The sequence below is a fragment of the Erpetoichthys calabaricus genome, chromosome 4 (genome assembly GCF_900747795.2).
Source record: "Erpetoichthys calabaricus chromosome 4, fErpCal1.3, whole genome shotgun sequence".
Lineage (NCBI taxonomy): Eukaryota > Metazoa > Chordata > Cladistia > Polypteriformes > Polypteridae > Erpetoichthys > Erpetoichthys calabaricus.
This window is the reverse complement of record NC_041397.2, coordinates 110,685,769-110,707,540: the sequence shown is the minus strand read 5'-3', so window position 1 is coordinate 110,707,540 and position 21,772 is coordinate 110,685,769. Positions and strand designations below refer to the sequence as shown.

General features: G+C 40.2%; 1 protein-coding gene across 2 annotated transcripts in view; it reads right to left on the bottom strand.

The window, feature by feature from the left end:
* The window catches only part of LOC114650192 (kidney mitochondrial carrier protein 1), an 88,943-nt gene extending 84,745 nt beyond the window's left edge, over positions 1–4,198 (bottom strand). For both annotated transcript variants that reach the window (XR_007934828.1, XM_028799676.2), the window contains exon 1: positions 4,036–4,198. The gene's annotated coding sequence lies outside the window, so the exon portion shown is untranslated. The remainder of the gene's footprint in view (positions 1–4,035) is intronic.
* Positions 4,199–21,772: the final 17,574 nt, after the last annotated feature.

Genomic DNA, 21,772 nt, shown 5'->3' with positions numbered 1-21,772 from the left:
AAGCCTAGATTTCAGGACTAACTATATCTAAAAAAATTACTTAAATGGAAAAATCTGAAAAAAAAATGTTTGCTCAAATATACTATTGTGTCTTAAAGAGAAGAAAAAAGGCTCTGACAACAAGAATAACAAGGGTAGAAAAGAAAAGTGAACTAATCATGATACCAACACTAAAAACAAAATGTAAACCAAACAAATCAATGTCATAAGAAATGTACTTATTTGTTTTGCAAGGCTAGTTATTTGGGAAGTGTCAGAAATTGGCTGGATGCAGAAATAAGGGAACTAGTGGTACAGTCATGTGATACATGGCACTGAGTTTCTCAGGGGGAAAATTTAAATTCCATTTAAAAGTAGTAAGTTCCAGTGGAAAAATTCAGAAAGAAATTTGCTACTAAAATTAGCAGAGTTATGACATTGCATTGGCCTCTCACATCATTGCATTATATAAAAAAATAATAAATTGCATGCAGGTTAAACATAAATTATATTTTTATGGTTACACTGTAATAGGAGCAAAGCAATACATGCTCAATGGTGATAGCTTGATTTTTATTTTGGAAAAAAAAAAGAACGGGGTAATATACATTTGCTTTTTGTGCAGACTGAGCAACAAATCACTATTTCTCCAAAAATGATTTCCATAAATCTATATGAACACAATAAAGATGTAGGATGAGATTTCACAAATGAGAACTCGGCAAATTCCCAGAGCAAGTGAATGTGAATGCAACATATTTTTCATCAAAGCCAAAGGTAGAAATTGCTGACCATTGAGAAACACAAATGGGCATTTTTTACCATCTGTTTCCAACCTTAAATAAATTTAATGATACAAAATATATAAAAGATTGTCTTTATTAAACTAATAAAGTACACTGGGAACCGTGAACACATGGAAAAACTGCAAAGTACAAAATTATAACACCTATTGCCATTCTGGTCCTGCCTGCACAGGCTTTGAACCCTGTCTACCTGATGAGGTGGGCAAGTAGATAAGTCACCCTAACATGCCACACAAAACACTCCTTTTGACCTCCTATCTGTCTCTCTTCTCTTACCTGGCCTGTCTACCTCATAACTCCATATTCAATAATTGTGAGATCAGGAGCAAGTCTTTTGCCGCAGGACACTTAGGTATGCCCATAGACCACTGTATGCTTTAAAGGGCCAGGTCTTAGTCTTAGCCTCTGGTCCTTGTGGTGCTACTCCTGCTCTGACACTACAGTATGTCTTTTGCCACTAAGCATGTGAAAAAGAAATAACCTGCTTCCTTGCCAGTCTCTACCACTAAAAGGGCTGTGTCAATGTATTTCCTAGGTCTTGGGACGATGTGTCGTCTTTTTAGCTAGGCGCTGTTTCCTTCCTCCATTAAACCCTACCCATTTTTTTTTTTTACTTTCTGAAGGACACACATTGCAGATGGGTCTTGGATTTCTTTGTTCTTTGAAATATTTTTAAATTCTCTCAGGTCACAACCCATCTGGGCTATTCCTTCACTCTGCCCCCTCTTTCATCAGCACAATTTCAGTACATTCATCTATCACCTTTACAAGCATGTTTTCTCCAGCACAGGCTCAAAGAAGTAGGAACAGACACACTTAGAAAGGGAAAACACAGTGCACATCTTTGCATGGCACAATAAAATACTATCCGTTTCTTGATTTTGACCTTTTTAAAATAGACAAGTTCATTGATTCTTTTGGTCAAAGAAATATGTGTCAAGATTCCAGGCTACAACCAGCTCTCCTTCAATGCTTATCTTCCTAATTATCTAAAAGCTTTGTTTTCACTCTTGTCTCTAACCATGACACCCATTTTGGTCTTTAGCTTGAGATCATACATTGATAATCTTGTTTAAGATCTGACTCCACTTAATGTACTTAGCTTGCAAGATACAAACCAGCACTATTTTATCTATTTACAGCTACCTTATTAAAAATGTTTCACAAAAAGTCCTTTCCCCAAAGTTAAAGGGATGAAAGTCTACCACTACTTTAAATACTTTAAGTTATGTCTTCTTTTGCTTGTGAGACTGCATACTGTCATACAAGTTAAATATATGCCACGATGACATATCACATCTCTACCTCTGGGATGAATACATGGTGGACAACCAAAGAATGGTACATACACTGTGTTCAGTTTTAATTGTCATATAGTATCTGTGCGTTTGTATAGTTAAAAAATGTGTTTTACTAGTTTGAAAAAAATCAGAAAAATCTTCACCTAGTATGTATTAAACCTCACCTCTGATAATAAAAAAAAATGTTAAATGGTAGTTGCTGACTGAGCAACTCCCTGTACCTTCTTACACATGTGCATGCTATACAATGATGTTACTAGAAAACTATAGAGATGAGGGGTGTATGAACAAATCATTGTCAAGAATCCATAGAAATTTGACTCACTAACTGCCAGGTTATAATCCACAGGAATTTCCCTGGGAAATTATATGTTATATAAATAATTATATGTTATTATGTGTTATATGGGCAAACTAATGTTATGTTCATGTGCTACTGGATGCAGAAATTTCACATGAATGCAATCCTACCCCAATTCAGAGAGCTGCCACTATTCATCTTGCCATCCATTTTTTGAAGCAATTTATTCCATTATATGGGCTTGGAGACCTGCAGCCCCTCCTGACATTAGCAGATGCATGGGGTCTGAATCAACCATAAATGGGATACCAGTCCTTTCTAAGACATCATGTGGAATCTTATACCAGGCCAATTTTGTGACTTCAGTTAATCCAATATATCTGGTTTTCATGATGTGGAAGAAAACCTGGAGACCAGAAGAAAACACTTAGAGGAACACAGGGAGCATATATAATCTGCCCACAGAGAGTAACCAGGCAGAAACTTGAACTCATTTCTCTGGTGGAACAAGGCAGCATTAATAACCACTGAGTCCTCATGCTGCCCGTTTTTTAAACTTTAATCAATCCCCTTATTAAAACTGCTCAGTACACAAACCAAGTTTTCTTTTGGCAGCATAAGTGTAGGAGTTCATGGAGTTCACCACGGGGCACACTCACGTACTCGATCATGCATGTTCAAGTAGACTAAAATCACAAGTCTTTGAGATGCATGCTGCAGTGTCACGATTACAAACATACAAAAAACAAAGGTGAGCATGAAACTTTCAGTCAGCAACCTGACTGCAGTTTGAACCAAGGTCCGTAAAAACTCTAGGCTAACCTAATATTTTATTAATATATTATCCACCCAGGCCTAATGGAGTGCATTAGAATAATCCAGTACTGTATCGTAGTGCACACTCTGCGGGGCACTGAATGTTCTGCTCTCGACTAAGATCTGCACTGTATCATTGACGTCCGAAAAAAAGAGAGGCACGTTATTAAAACTATATGCATGCAGAGAAATGCATTGTGTTCAACAGGAAATGTTTACCAGTCCCCAACCAGTGACGCAGACCGGCAGAATACTTATTAAAAGGTTAAACTGAGTGCACAATAAAGGATATGCCCCTATGAAACAATAACTCCGATGATATTACAGGCAAGCGTGTTTGGCAAGGAGCTGCCATTCTTCTGCTTCTGTCTTATTCATTTAAGATACTAATCGTATAAACGGATATGGTAGCTGTACATAAATTACAGCAGTATCTAAATTGAATAACTTCTAGTATTTGTCTTCTGCCAATCTTGTAAACAGACTTTTTCTGGATAAAGCCGAGGGCAGCAAAAGGATGATGACGAACTTAAGCAACAGGGACATCTAAGAGTCTACAAACCGACTAAAGAGCATTTCTTAAAAGGCATGTTTGTATCAAAACTTTTCAGGAATGTTAAAAACACAAGGCTGCGCAAGTGTGTGCGAATACCAGCAGACTAGAACTCACGAGTCAGTTTAAATGCAGCTACCACCCTGGCCGCTGGCGCTCAGTCTTGCAGTCGCTCTTCTACTTCACCACGGGACAACTACAGTACGGTATACAAAAAGGACTCCAAAGAAAAAATCAGCAGCACAACATGTAATAAGTCACATACCAACTAATACTTACAGGCAAGCTAGCTCCAGTTTGTATGCTTTTTTTGGACGTGCCACAAAATATTTCCAAAGTAAGTCTCGCTGCAGTCCCAACCCCGTGTACGAACAGCACTGCCGCTTCCAGCCTAACTTCTCTAAATGTAAAGCGCCAAGCTGCTCGGGTTTGCCATCGCTTTCTTTTCTCGCAGAATATTTCTCCGCCCCCTTTAAACGGACTTGCCCATATAGACCCGCCTCCTAACAAGAAGAAAGCGCTGATTGGCTTACAGATAATTCTATCAAAGACGGAGCCTATGCAGTGGCACCTATTCTTTTGTTAAAATTAGAAGATGCAGTCTACAACACTATCGTTGTTGTCTTACTTTCTTTAAACGAAGAACATTCTCTCTCTCACACCCAGTACTTGTCTGCTTGTGCTCATCTGCCTCCGTCTTTGACACGCTTAGCCTCCAGCCAATCTCAAACTCAAAAGCTAGGATCTGTCACACTAGAAGTGACAGGCACAGTACAGGTGACCTGAAATGCAAGAGATAAAGCCTTACGCTGTAGATAAACCTAACGAAAGAGATGCAAGAGTTGCAGCCCTAAATACATGTTTACTTAAAGTTACACAACAGGGCTTTGAACAAAAGAAAAGGGTTTGAAAGTGTGAGAGGTTAATAAGAGACAATAGTGATAGCGCATAGTCAGCAATTTACCGGTGTGTTAGTCAATAGCAGAGAAAATGTAACTTTACGAAGTCAATGGAATCCCTAACACAAAGCACTGTACTATTAGCAGTTCTTCATAATGATGAAACATGATGCATCCTGCAACATTACCTTTGATATTTATAATTTAGTTAACAATGTAACATTAAATAACATTCTCAAACCTGTTTAATCCAACTCAGGGTTGCTGGGGTCTGGTGCATCGCAGCAACACAAGGCAGAAGGCAGGAACCAACCCTAAATAGAGTTTCAGTGAATCCCAGAACCCACTCATACATTAAAGTTCAATTAACCTTCTTCACATAATTTTTTTTCCAGGAGGCATCGCCAATAGGTAATCTTCCTTTCAAATATTCTAAACAATGGCAGAATCACAACTCAGGAGCCTCTAGAGTGCCCCTCTGCGTTTAAATTCAAAATAAAAACAACCTTGCCTAAATTTTGACAGCTTTTCCAGCAATGTAACATACAGAAGAAAATGGATCCAAGCAATCAAAAGAGATAAAACATCAAATTTTCTTTATATGCCAGGGCAGCACTTTAAATCTGATGAATACATAATGTTTAACTTTGCCTTATGATCAATGCTGTGCCTTTCATGCCTTTCGGCTGGAATAACTTTGGTGTAGTACTGTCTTAGCAATCGGCTTTTGAGAATCTACACTTATGGAATACAGCATGACCCTTCTCAGTTGAACATTTCTATGCAAAGGTACCTGTTCCTGGTCAGCATACGTAATGTCAGAAACTATTCAGACCCTTTCACATTCTTCCTACTTTACTGTGTTGTACATTTAACTTTAAATGGATAAACCTGCTATTTTTTGCACATCAGTTTAATAATCCAAAATGTAAAATTCTTCAAATTCAAAAACCGTAATCGCTCATTCATTTAAGTATTCAGACTTTTAATTCAGTACTTTTTAGAAACCTCTTTAGCAACAATTACAGCTTCAGGTATTCAAGAATACGTCTTGACAAACGTTGCACACCTGGATTTGGTCAGTTTATTGCATTCTTCCTGGCAGACCGTCTCAAGTTCTGTTAGAGTGAATGGGAAGTGTCTGTAAGCTGCCATCTTCAGGTCTCTCCACAGATGTTCTATGGGGTTTAAGTCTTGGCTTTGGCTGAGCCAAAGGAGAGACAGAGGCTTGTCCTGAAGCCACCCCAGCATTGTCTTGGCTGTATGCTGTGTGTCTGTGTCATGCTGAAGGGTTAAATGTAGCTTCACACTGAGGTTATGTACATATTGGAGCAGGTTTTCTTCAAGGACCTCTCTATTTTTGGCAGCATACATCCTTCCCCCAATTCAAATTCCAGTTTCCCACAGGTCGACTCAAATTCTCAATTCTCCCTGTCCCTTCCACTGAGAAGCATCCCCAGTGCTTGGGATGGCATTAGGCAGGTGATGAGCAGTGTGTGGTCTTTGCCAGACATAGTGCTTGGATTTCTGTTCAAGGAATTCAATATTTGTCTCATCACTCCAGAAAATCTTTCTTTCTTATGCCATCAGAGTCCTTTAAATGCCATATGGCAAACGTAAAGTGGGCTTTCACAGGCCTTTAATCCAAGAGAGCTTCTAAGATGGTCATCCATCTGACAGGTTCTTCCATCTCTGCAAATGACCTCTGGAGACCATTATTATTATGGAGACCACTGTTCTTTGGGGAACATTCAAAGCTTTAGAACTGATTTTATACCCTTGTCCTGGTCTTGTCCTTACCACAATTTGATCATTGAAGTCTACAGAGAGTTCCTTGGAGTTCATGGCTTGGTTTTTTGTCATGAAATGCAGTGTGATTGGTGGGACCTTATATGCAACAATGACCAATCAATCTAATTTCCCACAGGTGAACTCAAATTAAGTTCTAGATGCATCTCAAGGATAATTAAATCAATATGCCACAGTAAAGGGTCTGCATACCTATATGAATGAGACATTTCAGTTTTTGATTTTATAATAAATTTGCAAACCTTTCTAAAAAAACTTCAAATTAAATCTACAACACAATAAAGTATGCAGAAAATGAAGTGATTTGAATATTTTCTGAACCCATTGTAATTTAACAATTAACATTCACTTGCAGTAATAAACTTTTCAAAAAACACTTTTCTAAAATATCAAAATAAATAGCCAAGTGCATAGTGAAATTCTGTCTCTCATCAACATGCAATGTGTCACCACCCTCCAGTGCCATGATTAGTGAGAACAACTACCTTACCTTGAAACTTTTCCCTTCCTTGCCTAGAAAATCTTAGGACATGTTTGTCACAGCAGTATATATTTAGAACCAACATTCAGACTAGAAAAGTTACGCAGGCATAACATTTGCGTCCAAATCTGAAAGAGTACATTTTTCAGTTATTATAGTCAAGAGAATGCTTCTCAGTTTTAAGACAGACAATTTCAAAACTTTACCAATGCTTTTTAAGTGGGCATTTTTGAAATGTCAAACATTTGTACAGTGCAATCTGTTCAAGATATTTAAACAAAATAACTTTTCAGACAAATCTACATGAAGAATAATTGAACTAAATTTCAAGAAACTCAGTCCGGGGGAGCTAAGTTGCATGTATTCAGATGGATAGACAGACTGATGTGACAATGACATACAGTCAGTCTTGTAGGACAGATTGACTTTACCTATTTAGTTATGCTTTGGCACCCAAAAACTTTAATAAAATGCAAAGTGCTAGACACTCAGTTCCAACAAGAGGGTCAGTTTTATCTCCACAGGGCCTCTTTGGAATGCTGCCTCAGGGTTTTATCTGATAAAATGATTAGTCACCAAGTGACACCCCAGAGTTGTCTTCTTGTTTTGCCTGTTAAAACATTCGGCTCTAACAAAGAACCATAATTTAACGATGGGCACAATTGATGAACAAAAGCTTCACCCAAGGAACCAAAGGCCAAACAGCTACTCCTTCTTTTAGAGACCATGGTAAGCATCAGATCTACACTCTCTTTACACACTCACTGGTCTCAACCTGGCAGTAATTCTGCTTGTTACCTAGGGTGTGCCTAGGGTGTGTCTGTAATAAAGGCCGGAGTGACCTTTTTACTCTGAAGAGCAATCTGGTGCTTGACTGGAAAAGTGGAAGAGTTGCCTCCTCATGCAACTCCAAATCAGGCAGGAAGTCCAAACCTGCGGTGGGTTGGCACCCTGCCCAGGATTGGTTCTTGCCTTGTGCCCTGTGTTGGCTGGGATTGGCTCCAGCAGACCCCCGTGACCCTGTGTTCGGATTCAGCGGGTTGGAAAATGGATGGATGGATGGAAGTCCAAACTTTGCAAAAAAATAATAAATAGCAAGTTCATCAATAAAAGACCATAGAAAAAAGAGACATGTTCATCTTGCTTAAAACAGGAGTTGAATGATTATTAACTGCTAAGTAGATGTAAACTTTTTGCTATCCAAAAAAAGGATACTGTGTGTAGAAACCTTAAAGAGAAACCTGCATTACTGCTCGGAACCAGAAGATGCAGCCAAGACAAAGAATAAGAAAAGTCTGAACAAAAGAAAGAAAAGCACACTTCAACTCTCTTTACATGTGCCAGAGAAAGCCAGACAGGAAGTGAGCAAAGCATTGTCCACACCAAACCAAAAGTACACCTATATTGATTCTGAGAACGATTAATTGTATCTTAGTAGTTAGGATAAAGCCAGCTAATGTATTATGGTATTGGTATCTCTGTAACTGAAAAATTATAATCTTAATGAAGGATAAGTTTTTAGCTGTTATAAGTTTCTTCCTAAATCCAGCAGGAAAGTTCAGAGCAGCATCTCACAAACATGCACTGTGTATGTGTTACATTTCAGCCAGAGTTTCTCTTTTGGCTGTTGTTCCAATGCATATTTTATTTCATTTTTTTAGTTCTTGAATCATTTATTTATTTTAATGTTTCTTTTGCTTGTTATCTGTATTGATTACTATGCCTGGGTTATTTTCCATGTGTTTTTTTGGGTGGTCCCCCAAGAGGTGAGGCCACCTGCCAATCACTGCCAGGAACTGCTTTCCCATAGTTCCTGGCAGTTGATATTGAATTTGCTTGGAAGTTTGGTGAGTCTATCTTGCATTGTTTGGTGCTTGCTAATTTTTTGAGTTTTTGACCATTCTTGAAATATCTGTATTTGGACTTTGTTTGGTTTTGGAATTGCTTTTACAGGCATTTTATTCCTTTTGATCTCCTCAGAGCTTCATAATATTGTGACAGAGCATTTTTGTTAAAACTAAATCTTTTATTTTTTTTAAGACACTGTATTTGCTCTATTACTAGCCAAGGCTTGACACTTTTGGGAGTGTTTTTAAGACTATGTGCTTTGAGCTTCCAAGACCATGACAGTCAGGATGTTAACCTAGTGAAGACTAGCTGTGAGCAAATGAATGCCAACTTCACAATGCAGACACCAGAAACTTTATAACAAGCTAATGAACTTATCCATCTTGAGCACATAAATTGAAATTAGAAATCATTATGCACCTTTTTCTATAGCATTCAACTAAGCTATTGTAATTTTATATTTTGTGCTGCTTGTTATTGTCCATCATATATATATATATATATATATATATATATATATATATATATATATATATATATATATATATACAGTATATATATATATATATATAGTCGCAGATGGCCAGGGTTATAACCTGGCCGGCACGCCTAAAAGGACCGGAAGGTGGCGGGAATAGCTTCCGGGCCACGAGGGCACAACCGTCATGGAGCAGGAAAGGACCACGGGAAAAGAGAGCAAAGATTCGAACTCGTTGGGACCCGTGGCCACCGCCAGAGGGCGTGTTAAACCTCGTGAGACCCGGATATTGTTACTTCTGCCACACTCGGCAAGATGGAGGAGGAACCTGCCAGAGACGCCCAGAGTGCTTCCGGGGCAAAGGGCAGCACTTCCGCCACACCAGGAAGTGCTGCCCGATGGACGTCATCAATCACCTGGAGCACATCCGGGCAGGAATAAAAGGGGCCGCCTTCTTACAATCAGAGAGCCAGAGTCGGGAGTGGGAGTAGGACGAAGCTCCCAGGAGGAGAGTAGAGGCAGCCAAGGACTGAGAAAGAGAGAATCAGTGGTGATTATTGCTTTGTGAATTGTGTGCTGTGTGACACTGTGTTTATTAATGGAAAATAAACGTGTGCTTTTTATAAAGATGTGGTCTCCGACTGGTGGTGTCCGGGCAACTATCAAAATATATACTTGCATACTGTATATGCATCTTTCATTAGTCTAATGTTTTGAATACATTTGTATTATTTAGTTTACTGCAGGAAGTATGTCTGGGCTATTGGTTAAAAGAACAGTCTGTCATCACAACCATAGTACAACAAAGAGAGTGGAGGTTATTCAATGTAGAATTTCAAAAATGTATAAACCTCACTGGGCGGCACGGTGGCGCAGTGGGTAGCGCTGCTGCCTCGCAGTTGGGTGACATGGGGACCTGGGTTTGATTCCCGGGTCCTCCCTGCGTGGAGTTTGCATGTTCTCCCCGTGTCTGCATGGGTTTCCTCCGGGCACTCCGGTTTCCTCCCACAATCCAAAGACATGCAGGTTAGGTGGATTGGCGATTCTAAATTGGCCCTAGTGTGTGCTGGGTGTGTTTGTGTGTGTCCTGTGGTGGGTTGGCACCCTGCCTGGGATTGGTTCCCTGCCTTGTGCCCTGTGTTGGCTGGGATTGGCTCCAGCAGACCCCCATGACCCTGTAGTTAGGATTCAGCGGGTTGGAAAATGGATGGATGGATGTTTATATTTTTGGCATCTCAGCCTGAAGATGAAACAGAGATTCTTGGATGAACAGAAGTTAAAATCCTCACACACATTACATTATTTGACATCACTAGATGGACATCTTACTGTTTTATTTTTAATTTATTATTAGAATTGCCAAAGGCAACACTAATTATTAATTAACTTATTGATTAACATCAATCAATAAATCCATCAATTAATCAATCAACCAATTATTCGCCTTACACCATACACATTTCCTACATGCTTTGCTTATTATGAGAGTGTACATAAAAATAAATCATATTTAAAAAAAAGACTGCCTAGTCAAAAACCTAATCTACCTGACTTTCTTTTCATTTCTTTTATTGCATTATTTTTTCATATTACAAGTACAGACTTTCTTTTTCCCTAAGCTATACCAATATTCAGTAAATGAAACACTGGAACTCCCCTGTTACATAAAAAATGTCACCTTTGAAGATATGTACAAAGTATTACAATGGTGCATTCCCCCTACACTGCTTGGCGTAACATCTGGACAGAGGAAGGAGGAAAAGGAAACCTGGTGGTGGAATGGGGAAGAACAGGAGAAAATACAGAGGAAGAGGATGGCAAAAAAGAAGTGGGATAGTCAGAGAGATGAAGAGAGTAGACAAAAGTACAAGGAGATAAGGCACAAGGTGAAGAGAGAGGTGGCAAAGGCTAAAGAAAAGGTGTATGATGAGTTGTATGAGAGGTTGGACACTAAGGAGGGAGAACAGGACCTGTACCGATTGTCTAGACAGAGGGACCGAGCTGGGAAAGATGTGCAGCAGGTTAGGGTAATCAAAGATAAAGATGGAAACGTACTCACAAGTGAGGAGAGTGTGTGGAGAAGATGTAAAGAGTACTTTGAGAGGCTGATGAATGAAGAGAACGAGAGAGAGAAGAAATTGAAAGGAGATAGTGAATCAGGAAGTGCAACGGATTAGCAAGGAGGAAGTAAGGACAGCTATTAAGAGGATGAAAAATGGAAACGCCATTGGTCCAGATGACATACCTATGGAAGCATGGAGGTGTTTAGAAGAGATGGCAGTGGAGTTAACCAGATTGTTTAATGGAATCTTGGAAAGTGAGAGGATGCCTGAGGAGTGGAGAAGAAATGTACTGGTATCGATAGTTAAGAATAAGGGGGATGTGCAGGACTGCAGTAACTACAGGGTGATAAAATTGATGAGCCACAGCATGAAGTTATGGGAAAAAGTAGTGGAAGCTAGGTTAAGAAGTGAGGTGATAATTAGTGAGCAGCAGTATGGTTTCATGCCAAGAAAGAGCACCACAGATGCAATGTTTGCTCTGAGGATGTTGATGGAGAAGTATAGAGAAGGTCAGAAGGAGTTGCATTGCGTCTTTGTGGACCTGGAGAAAGCATATGACAGGGTGCCTTGAGAGGAGTTGTGGTATTGTATGAGGAAGTCAGGAGTGGCAGAGAAGTACGTAAGAGTGGTACAGGATATGTATGAGAGAAGTGTGACCATTGTGAGGTCTGCGGTAGGAGTGACGGATGCATTCAGGGTGGAGATGGGATAACATGAGGGATCAGCTGTGAGCCCTTTCTTATTTGCAATGGTGATGGAAGGATTGACAGACGAGATTAGACAGGAGTCCCCATGGGCTACGATGTTTGCTGATGACATTGTGATCTGTAGCGATAGTAGGGAGCAGGTTGAGGAGACCCTGGAGAGGTGGAGATATGCTCTAAAGAGGAGAGGAATGAAGGTCAGTAGTATCAAGACAGAATACATGTGTGTGAATGAGAAGGAGGTCAGTGGAATGGTGAGGATGCAGTAAGTAGAGTTGGTGAAGGTGGATGAGTTTAAATACTTGGGATCAACAGTACAGAGTAATGGGGATTGTGGAAGAGAGGTGAAAAAGAGGTCAGGCAGGGTGGAATGGGTGGAGAAGAGTGTCAGGAGTAATTTGTGACAGACGGGTATCAGCAAGAGTGAAAGGGAAGGACTACAGGACGGTAGTGAGACCAGCTATGTTATATGGGTTGGAGACGGTGACACAGACCAGAAAGCAGGAGACAGAGCTGGAGGCAGCAGAGTTAAAGATGCTAAGATTTGCATTGGGTGTGACGAGGATGGATACGATTAGAAATGAGGACATTAGAGGGTCAGCTCAAGTTGGACAGTTGGGAGACAAAGTCAGAGAGGTGAGATTGCGCTGGTTTGGTCATGTGCAGAGGAGAGATGCTGAGTATATTGGGAGAAGGATGCCAAGGACAGAGCTGCCAGGCAAGAGAAAAAGAGGAAGGCCTAAGATAAGGTTTATGGTTGTGGTGAGAGAGGACATGCAGGTGATGGGTGTAACAGAGCAAGATGCTGAGGACAGAAAGATATGGAAGAAGATGATCTGCTGTGGCAACTCCTAACAGGAGCAGCCGAAAGAAGAAGAAGAAGCACTTAGTGAACAAGTCATAGACAAGCAACAGTCAAAGAAGAAGAGGTTGGGAGCGCTTTGCAGCATCCACCACACGACAAACCACCTCATGATCCCAAATTAGGACCCAATCACAGCCGGGCAACGGGTGAAATCTCAGCGCCATTCTAGTTCAACTGGAGTGGAACAGTGTGAGTTTTTTTATAGTGGCTGAAGTGCCAAATTTTCCACCCAGCTACCCAACCTGCTTACAGGGCTGGATGCAGGTTAATGTCATACCCAGGATGGAGAAATTGCAGGTTAAGGGCCTTGCTCAAAGGCCCAATGGACTGGAATCACTAAAGGCATTTATGGGATTTGAACTGGCAACCTTCCGATTGCCAGTGTAGATCCCTGGCCTCAGAGCCAAAAACTCCACCTAAAGATGAAGAAGCAATGACAAATTGGATAAAAGCAAAAATATATTGTACTTGTGCCTTTAAGCTAAAAAATGTTGATACAGAACAGACAAGACAGCCAAAAAAGCCCAGAAACATATGCACAGCAAAGGAACAAAGACAAGAGCAAAATCCAAAAGTTATGCAAAAGTTATGTACATAAAATCTTGGATAATGAGGTGTCTGCCAAAAATATCAAAGTAGTTTGTGGTAAAGCTAACACCTATATTGATTACTTCATAACTCCAGTTAGTTTCAGTGATATTTCTGAACTACAATGTTACTCCCTTACAGCTATAACAGTAAAAGAACAGGGACAAGGTGAAGCATTGCGACACCTCCTTGGTGAATACCCGTTTAAGAAATGAAAATAAAGACAACAAAAAGTAAACAGCCTCAGCCGCCAGTAACAAAGTGGGCAGCCGCCAGTAACAAAGTGGGCAGTCATTTATAGAACGCTCTAAGTAGGAGCTTCATCTTCCTCAACTGCATGTTCTAGAATGAGCACCAATTTCTGGTTACTGGGCCAGTTTACATAGAGAGGTTTCCGGAAGGAGCTGTGGAGGATGTGATGTCAGTTAGATTCAGAACTACAGAGGAAAGGGAAGAAGGTGTTAACAACAGCACACAATCATGGTGTGGAGTGACATTGCTGACCTCATCTGAGCCCTGAAGGTATCCCCTAAGCACTCGTGTCTGGCACAGTAGACTATTCCTGACGGGGCTCCTTGCATTTCACTAATTCAGTTTTATTGTATGCTTTTTTACTACTTTAGCATTTTAATGTATTTATAGGTTTATATTCTCTAAATTCCATCAGCCTGAGTTTTTTTCTCCTTTTCCTTTGCTGATGTGTTATCTGTTCATTGGTGTAATCTTTCACACATTGAATATCGGTGCAGTGCTCTAAATGAATCTTTTGTGAAGATGCCATTTAAAGTTAAAGAAACTGCAAAAATATATATTTTTTTAAAATATTGTATGCAAAAGACCTCTCAGTCATAATAGGACAGAAAACAAGGATGTAGGCAGGATCACATGAAAAGCAGGGTGTGCTCAGGAAAGAATTAAGTCAACCTACTGTATATATAATTGGCCCAACCTTCAAAGGAATCATCACTGTTAAACCCTAGTAAAGTGTGACATTCTCCAACCATCTTCTGTTATCCCTTTACACCTCTTCAACAGGCACTATCATCCAGTAACATGTTTTCTCTTATCATTGCTTTGCTGTCGTTTCCTTCAGAGGACCACATGGTAAAGTCTCTGCATCTCTCACTGATAATGCAACCTGGATGAAGGAACATTATATCCAGGTCAGCCTGACAATAAGGGCAGAGTGGTTGCTCTGAGGCTAAGGATCTGCGCTGGTATCCCGAAGGTTGCCAGTTCAATTCCCGTCACTGCCAAAAGAGATTCTAATCTGCTGGGCCCTTGAGCAAGGTCCTTAACCTGTAATTGTTCCAGGGGTGCTGTACAATGGCTGATCCTGCGCTCTGACCCCAAGGGGTATGCAAAAACTAAATATTGAAAATATAAAATAGAAATTGTATAAGGCGAAATAAAGAACAAAAAAAAAAAGATGGACCTTCTTGTTATTCCAGCTCATCCATCCCCTTCACTGTTCAGCTTGGTTCATTATCATTAACACCTGCCAAGTGGGTATGTAACCTTGGGGTGGTGATGGATGACCAGCTGTCCTTTAAGGACCATGTTGCTGTGGTCTCTCAGTCCTACAGATTCGTTTTGTATAATATCTGCAAGATCCGACCATATCTGACAGAGTATGCAGCACAACTTCTGGCCTAGGCTTTGATTTTGTCACTATTTGACTTTCACAATGCTCAGCTGGAAGGAGCATCAGCATATGTCAGAAAGCCATTGCAGTTTATTCAAAATGCAATGACACGTCTGGTGCTCAACCTGTCAAGCTGGGCACATTTCATTCCTCTCTTCAGATCACTACACTGACTTCCTGCAGTGACAAATATTAAGTTCAGATCTTTGATGTTTGCCTACAGAGTAGTCAGTGGGTCTGTACCTACCTATGGAGAGACCCTTGTGAGGTCCTGTGCTCCATCTCGACCACTCACCATCTGGGGATGCTACCTCTGCATGGCATCAAATCTCAATCCAAACTCTTTTCACGTATAGACGGCTGGTGGAACGAGCTGCCCATCTCAGTTTGAAACTCTGACTCCCCTGATATGTTCAAGAAGTGTTTGAAGACTCTCCTGTCTGAGTGATATCACCTATTAGGTTTTGTATATCTGGGGATTGTAATTTTTTTTTGTTTTGAGCTCTTCACTCAGTTTTGTAACTTGCTCTGTAACAGTTGTTCCCAAACAGTCTTCAGACTAATGTTACTCAATTATGTTGATCTCCTTTATAAGTTTCTTTGATTAAAATCATTTGCTAAACAAACACATTGTAAATGTGTATCTATGACATTTACAGTCTGCATACTAATTATTAGAGATAATGTCTTTTCTCACATTTCCAGGTTCTTTAACTCATATACCTGTAAGTCTCATAAAAATGATGGGTGGAATTGTCAGATGATGAATCATAAATAACTGAAAAAGAAGGATGCTGGTATCCATTGAGACTTCAGGTATGCTGATTTGTGTTGTCTGTTAAATAACATTAAGTTAAATGGTGACATTCTGTGTGTTGGTTAGATGTGCAAGTAAGAATTTCACTGTACTCTGTACCCTTGACAATATTAATACTACACTTATACTACCACTAATACAACTACTACTACTAATAGCAATAGTGGTGCTACATTCCTAAGTTGTGATATCTGCAGAACTTGATTAAGCGTCATTATGGGAATATAAAACTGAGAGTGATGAGAGATTCTTTACAAATATTGCTTTAGAAAAGTGACTTACAATCACTATAACTTTTTTAAGCCAGTTACATACAAAAACCATACTGCAGATAAATGAATTCATGGGGTTTCAGCAATGGTAATACATTCAATAGTCCAGCAACATTGCAAGTAATTTCTTTAGATCTGTTAAACAAGAATAACATAATTTTCTACATTCTTACTCAGTGAAAGCCAGTAAAAATGTCTCAAGTAATCCAATTAGCATTAAATATACCCGGATGACAGCCAACTAAAGCATCATGGAAAATTAATTTGAAATCATTTAAATATGCTTGCACTTCCTCTTTTGATTGCGTCACCAAAGCCAAACTGACCAATCAGATTGCTCTGATGGACCAGACACCCCACTCACAAAGGCCTTAATGTTATATCATATATATTTACAGTATATATATGTGCATAGGATTAATATTATCAACATGCAATATTGCATTACAACTTATTTTTGTAAAGCACTTGTCACTGAGTGCAGGGGCAGAGCACTGTGAACAAATTCTCTGATAAAATACAAGTCTAGATTTTCTAATGACTAATTAAATATAGAACTAGTACAAATAAAAATACAGATTTGTTAAAACACATGCAGAACAAGGTAGAAACTGGTTAAACATACTGTAAATGGAAACCAACAATATCTGTTTGTTAATTCATTTTTGAAGTATTGCCAGTTGACAATGGTCGAGACTAAAATTCCTAAAGAGAAAGTCAAAAACAAAGGATAGATGTCAGTGCTGGACAATCCCCATCACTAGCCATTCAAAGATTTAGATCACCTCAGTTTTTTCAGTTTTCTTGGAACTACAGTATGCATTTTAACATCTTACTGTTCCAGTGTTCCAGGTGCTTGATGTTGTCCTTCCGGCAGCACTTCCTGGTGTGGCGGAAGTGCTGTTCTTGCACCCGGAAGCACTCCAGGTGTCGCTGGAAGGATCATCTTCCACCTTCCCAGGTGTGGCGGAAGTGCATTTTTCCCAGGTTCCACGACGCTCGGGGCGCCCCCTGGTGGTGGCCACGGGCCCCAATGGGCTTGAGCCTCCTTGCTCCTTTCCCGTGGTCCCCTCAACATCCAGGGCAGTTGCCCCCTTGTGGCCCAGGGGACATATAAGCCACCTCCCAGTCCTTCCAGGTGTCCTGGCTGGGTCTGACCCCAAGCCTCCTGTGACTATATATATATATTGTCACGCACAAGCGCATGAGGAGCAGCGTAAGGACCCAATTTGCACCGCTACAAGTCCTGCTGGGGGACAACAGCAGTGTACTAACGTCTCTTTCTTTGTTTCTTCAGAAACACAGAGACACCGCTGCCGTAAGACCGCCCGGATGACTCAAAGAGCTGCAACACTTCCGGGTTCCCTTCTTCTCTCTGCTTCCCCATCGAAGACGTCAGACTCCCATACACCACCACGATTTTCCCAGCATCCCATGTTCTAATTTCTGGTCATCCCCTATAAACTGTCTGTCTTCCTACCCTTCAATGTCTTTTGAGTTTTGTGAAACCACTGACCTAGATTTTTGTTACAGTATACGGGGCTAAAACCCCAAACCTTTATGCGTGTCTCTTTCTCGTTAGTACAATATATATATATATATATATATATATATATATATATATATATATATTGTGAGATATGGCCGGCCATTCATCCCGGCCAATACCCCCAGGCCGCCAGATGGAGCCCTCCTTGCAGCATGGAGGTGCCCCAAATGCCAGCAGGGAATCATGGACAGTGGAGTTATAATGCACAGCCCTGCTGGATACCATGGGGGCCGCCAGGAGTCGCTGCAGGGAGGCCCAGGGATTTATATTTTCCGTATAGCCCAGAAGTATTTCCAACTCACGGGAATGGAAGAAATGATATACTTCTGGGCTGAAGAATAAGAGAAGTTTTTACCTGACCTGGAAGTGCTGGATAATCAAATGGACTGAGGGCTCAGAAGCACTTCCGGGTCGAGGACTATAAAGGACTGTGAGAGATCCCAGACAGATGAGCTGAGTTGGGAGGCAGGGTGGCTAAGCGTCTGGGAGTGGAGGATTATTTATTGATTATTGTTCTTGGATTTATTGAGTATTGTGGAGAGGAGGGTGCTTTGTGCACTTATTTATAATAATAAATATTATTATTGGACTTTTATCTGGTGTCTGACATCTGGTCTGAGGGTTCAAGGGGTCGACAGTGCCTCTAATTGTCACTATATATATATATATACTGTATATACAGTGGAACCTCTAGATACGAGTTTAATTCGTTCCAGCACTGAGCTTGTATAGCGAATTTCTCGTATCTAGAACAAACTTCCCCATTGAAAATAATGGAAATCCAGTTAATCCGTTCCGCACCCCAAATATATCAACATAAAAATCAATTTTCCTAACAAATAACACTGATAAATTATATATACTGTAGTCTACCTTTAATAAATAACACTGGTAAATAATATAACTGATTATTAAAAGAATCAAAACAGGTGTCCAAAGTGCAGTAGAGCATTCAATAAATCTTTAAATAAATAATCCATAAAACAGTTGTGAAGTGGAGGTTTAAAATACACAAGAATAACAATCCTTTAACACGAGGTTAAAACGTCAACAGGAAGCAGGCTTTAAAAAACAGATGACAATCCCCGGTGCTTCTTCTCTGTTAGCGTCTCACCTGCGGGCTCTGCAACAGGCGAGACACTCTTAATGCAGCTGACCTTCTCTACACCGTCCTGCTTCAGCTGTTTGGCTCGCCTGTTCAGCTCACTGTTCAGCTACACGCGAGCCTGCTCTCCTGCCTGCCTGCCTGCCTGCCTTCGCGCTCCCGCTCTCTCTCTCTCTCTCTCCCTCTCTCCCGCACCGACTTCCTACTCCTGCCGATTCCTGCCTCCTCCTGCAACCTCCATTCTCTCTCCTCTCTTTTCTTTTACTTCTTAACCAGCTCGCGCTTCTCTATATATGCGGGGAGGACATGGCAGCTGCAGCCCATCAGCCACAGGAACAATCATGGATGTGGGCAGTTTCCCACCTGTGCACTTAGGTGAGAAACGCAGACACCGCAGATCGCCCTGCGGCTCGCAACTGCTACCACGCCCCCTCGCTAAGCCGCGAGCTATACCCACAGCCTGGCTCGTGGCTCGTTACGCGAGCCAATGCTCGTATTTAGATCTGAATTTTTCGCTCATACTTTCCTCGTATTTTGAATTTCTCGTATACAGAGGTGATCGTATCTCGAGGTTCCACTGTATATATATATATATATTTATATATATATATATATATATATATATATATATATATATATATATATATATATATATATATATATATATATATATATAGTGACTAGCAGACAGACCAGATTAAGGCAGTAGAAAGTGTTGGGGTACTAACTGGGTAACCCAGTTAATGCAGAATCAAAATAGAAATGTCGAAGGGGGTGACCACCACACAACAGAAAAGACGGTTGGCCAGAAAATCAGCCAAAGAAAAACGGTCTCTCTTTCTCTCTGGAGTTTATCATGCTATTATCACACAGGAACTTGCTTAGTTACATCTCCTGGTCGTGAATGAGACACTACCTTCCAGGGCCATTCATTTGTAGAGAGTTCCAGCTGGAAGGGTAGATGGCCTGGTCTGGGCATCATGGCCTGGATTGGGCGCCTCACTTGGGTGTCTTCTCAGTTAGCAACAGCACCCCCTCTCATCCTAGAGTTGTATCACATACCTCAGTTGAGCCAGGAAGCTGATACCTAGTAGCATATGTCTGACAATAAATTTTTTGTCTTTTTTAACAAAATGCATGGTGGTGAAGGAGAAAACAAATGGAGAAGTCTTAACAATAAAACAAACAATAATTCACCTAGTGAAAAACAGAATCCCAATTTCATGATTTGTTGATCCTAGCTTCCTACATCAATATACTGGGATTAATAAAGTATCTATCTATCTATCTATCTATCTATCTATCTATCTATCTATCTATCTATCTATCTATCTATCTATCTATCTATCTATCTATCTATCTATCTATCTATCTATCTATCTATCTATCTATCTACCACGTTTTCTTCCTATCTGCCTGTGCAATTTCTGGCCCTGCTGGATGGTATATTAGTTTAAAATGAGTTACTGCTGCCATCTGCTGATTTGTGAGATGAGGTATTCTTGGAATTTTCAAGTGTTTCTAAAAACAACTCCAGCATTATCCATGTCCAATATATACAGTATGATTGTAAAAAACAATTATTTTCTATGATCTTAATAGTTACATAAAATTACAAAGAACTAGTCCTTTTAAGATGAAATGTTGAATTAATGACTACCTTTGTTTTGAAAATTTCAAATACTGCCTCAAAATTTAGGATCATCAATCAGTTGTTAACATTGCAAGTTTGTTATCATTATCCAAGAAATTTTACTAGTCAATTAAAATTCTCTTTATAATCACATTTTATATTATTTCTTATCCTGTGATAACTATCCCATGATAACCAGTTGCTTTGTAATTTCCCTGAATATGCCTGCGTAAGTCTGTATTAATAATAGCCTTTATATTGCCATCCAGCTATTTTAACAGTGCTGGTTGAATTCATTACTGGGTTTGCATATGTCATGGAGACCAGATGTACAGTAAATCCTATTCTGGAATGACATATATTGATTGAGGGTGGCACTGCGGTGCTAGCATTGCCTCACAGCTCCAAGGTCCATGAGCTCAGGTTCCATGCCAAGTCAGTTTCCATGTTAGAACATTCCCTCATGTCTATATGGGTGTTTATCCATCCATCCATCCATTTTCCAACCCGCTGAATCCGAACACAGGGTCACAGGGGTCTTCTGGAGCCAATCCCAGCCAACACAGGGCACAAGGCAGGAACCAATCCCGGGCAGGGTGCCAACCCACTGCAGGGTGTTTATCCAGGAACTCCAATTTTCCTGACACATCCAAAGACGTGAATGTTACATTAATTTACAGCTATAAATTAGCCTCAAGTGAGTAAGCGTAGGCATTTGTGTTGGTATGACACCCTCTCCAGGATTGTTTACTGTTGGTTATATACTCTAGCCCTCCATAACCCTGAATTGCAGAAATGTATTAAAAAATGGATGCCATCTCGACACAAGTAGTAACCAGGATGGGATTTCTAATCTGGTGCTGTAAAGCAGCACTGCTAACCACAATGTTGTCCCTAAGAGTTTACATTCAATCATTTTCTAAATGCATTTTTCACTATTAGAATGCTGATGGGAGCTAAAGATCTAAGCAAAACAATGATGGCTTCCTTTCTATTTTCTATGTATGTGCACAGTATTCAGTGACCAACCATCATATCAATGTACTCTCCTCTTTAAAAGTAAGATTCATGATCATTACAGCCAGCCAAAAATTAGCCATGGACAAGATGTCAGCCCATAGCTGGGCACACTTATACAAATGCACACCAACACTCACTCACTCATGTCGAAACATTTTTTTTCTGTTGTTTAATTTGTATTTTGTGGAAGATTGTGGTTCATTTCCCGGTTCCTCCCTGTGTGGATAGCGCTTTGAGTAC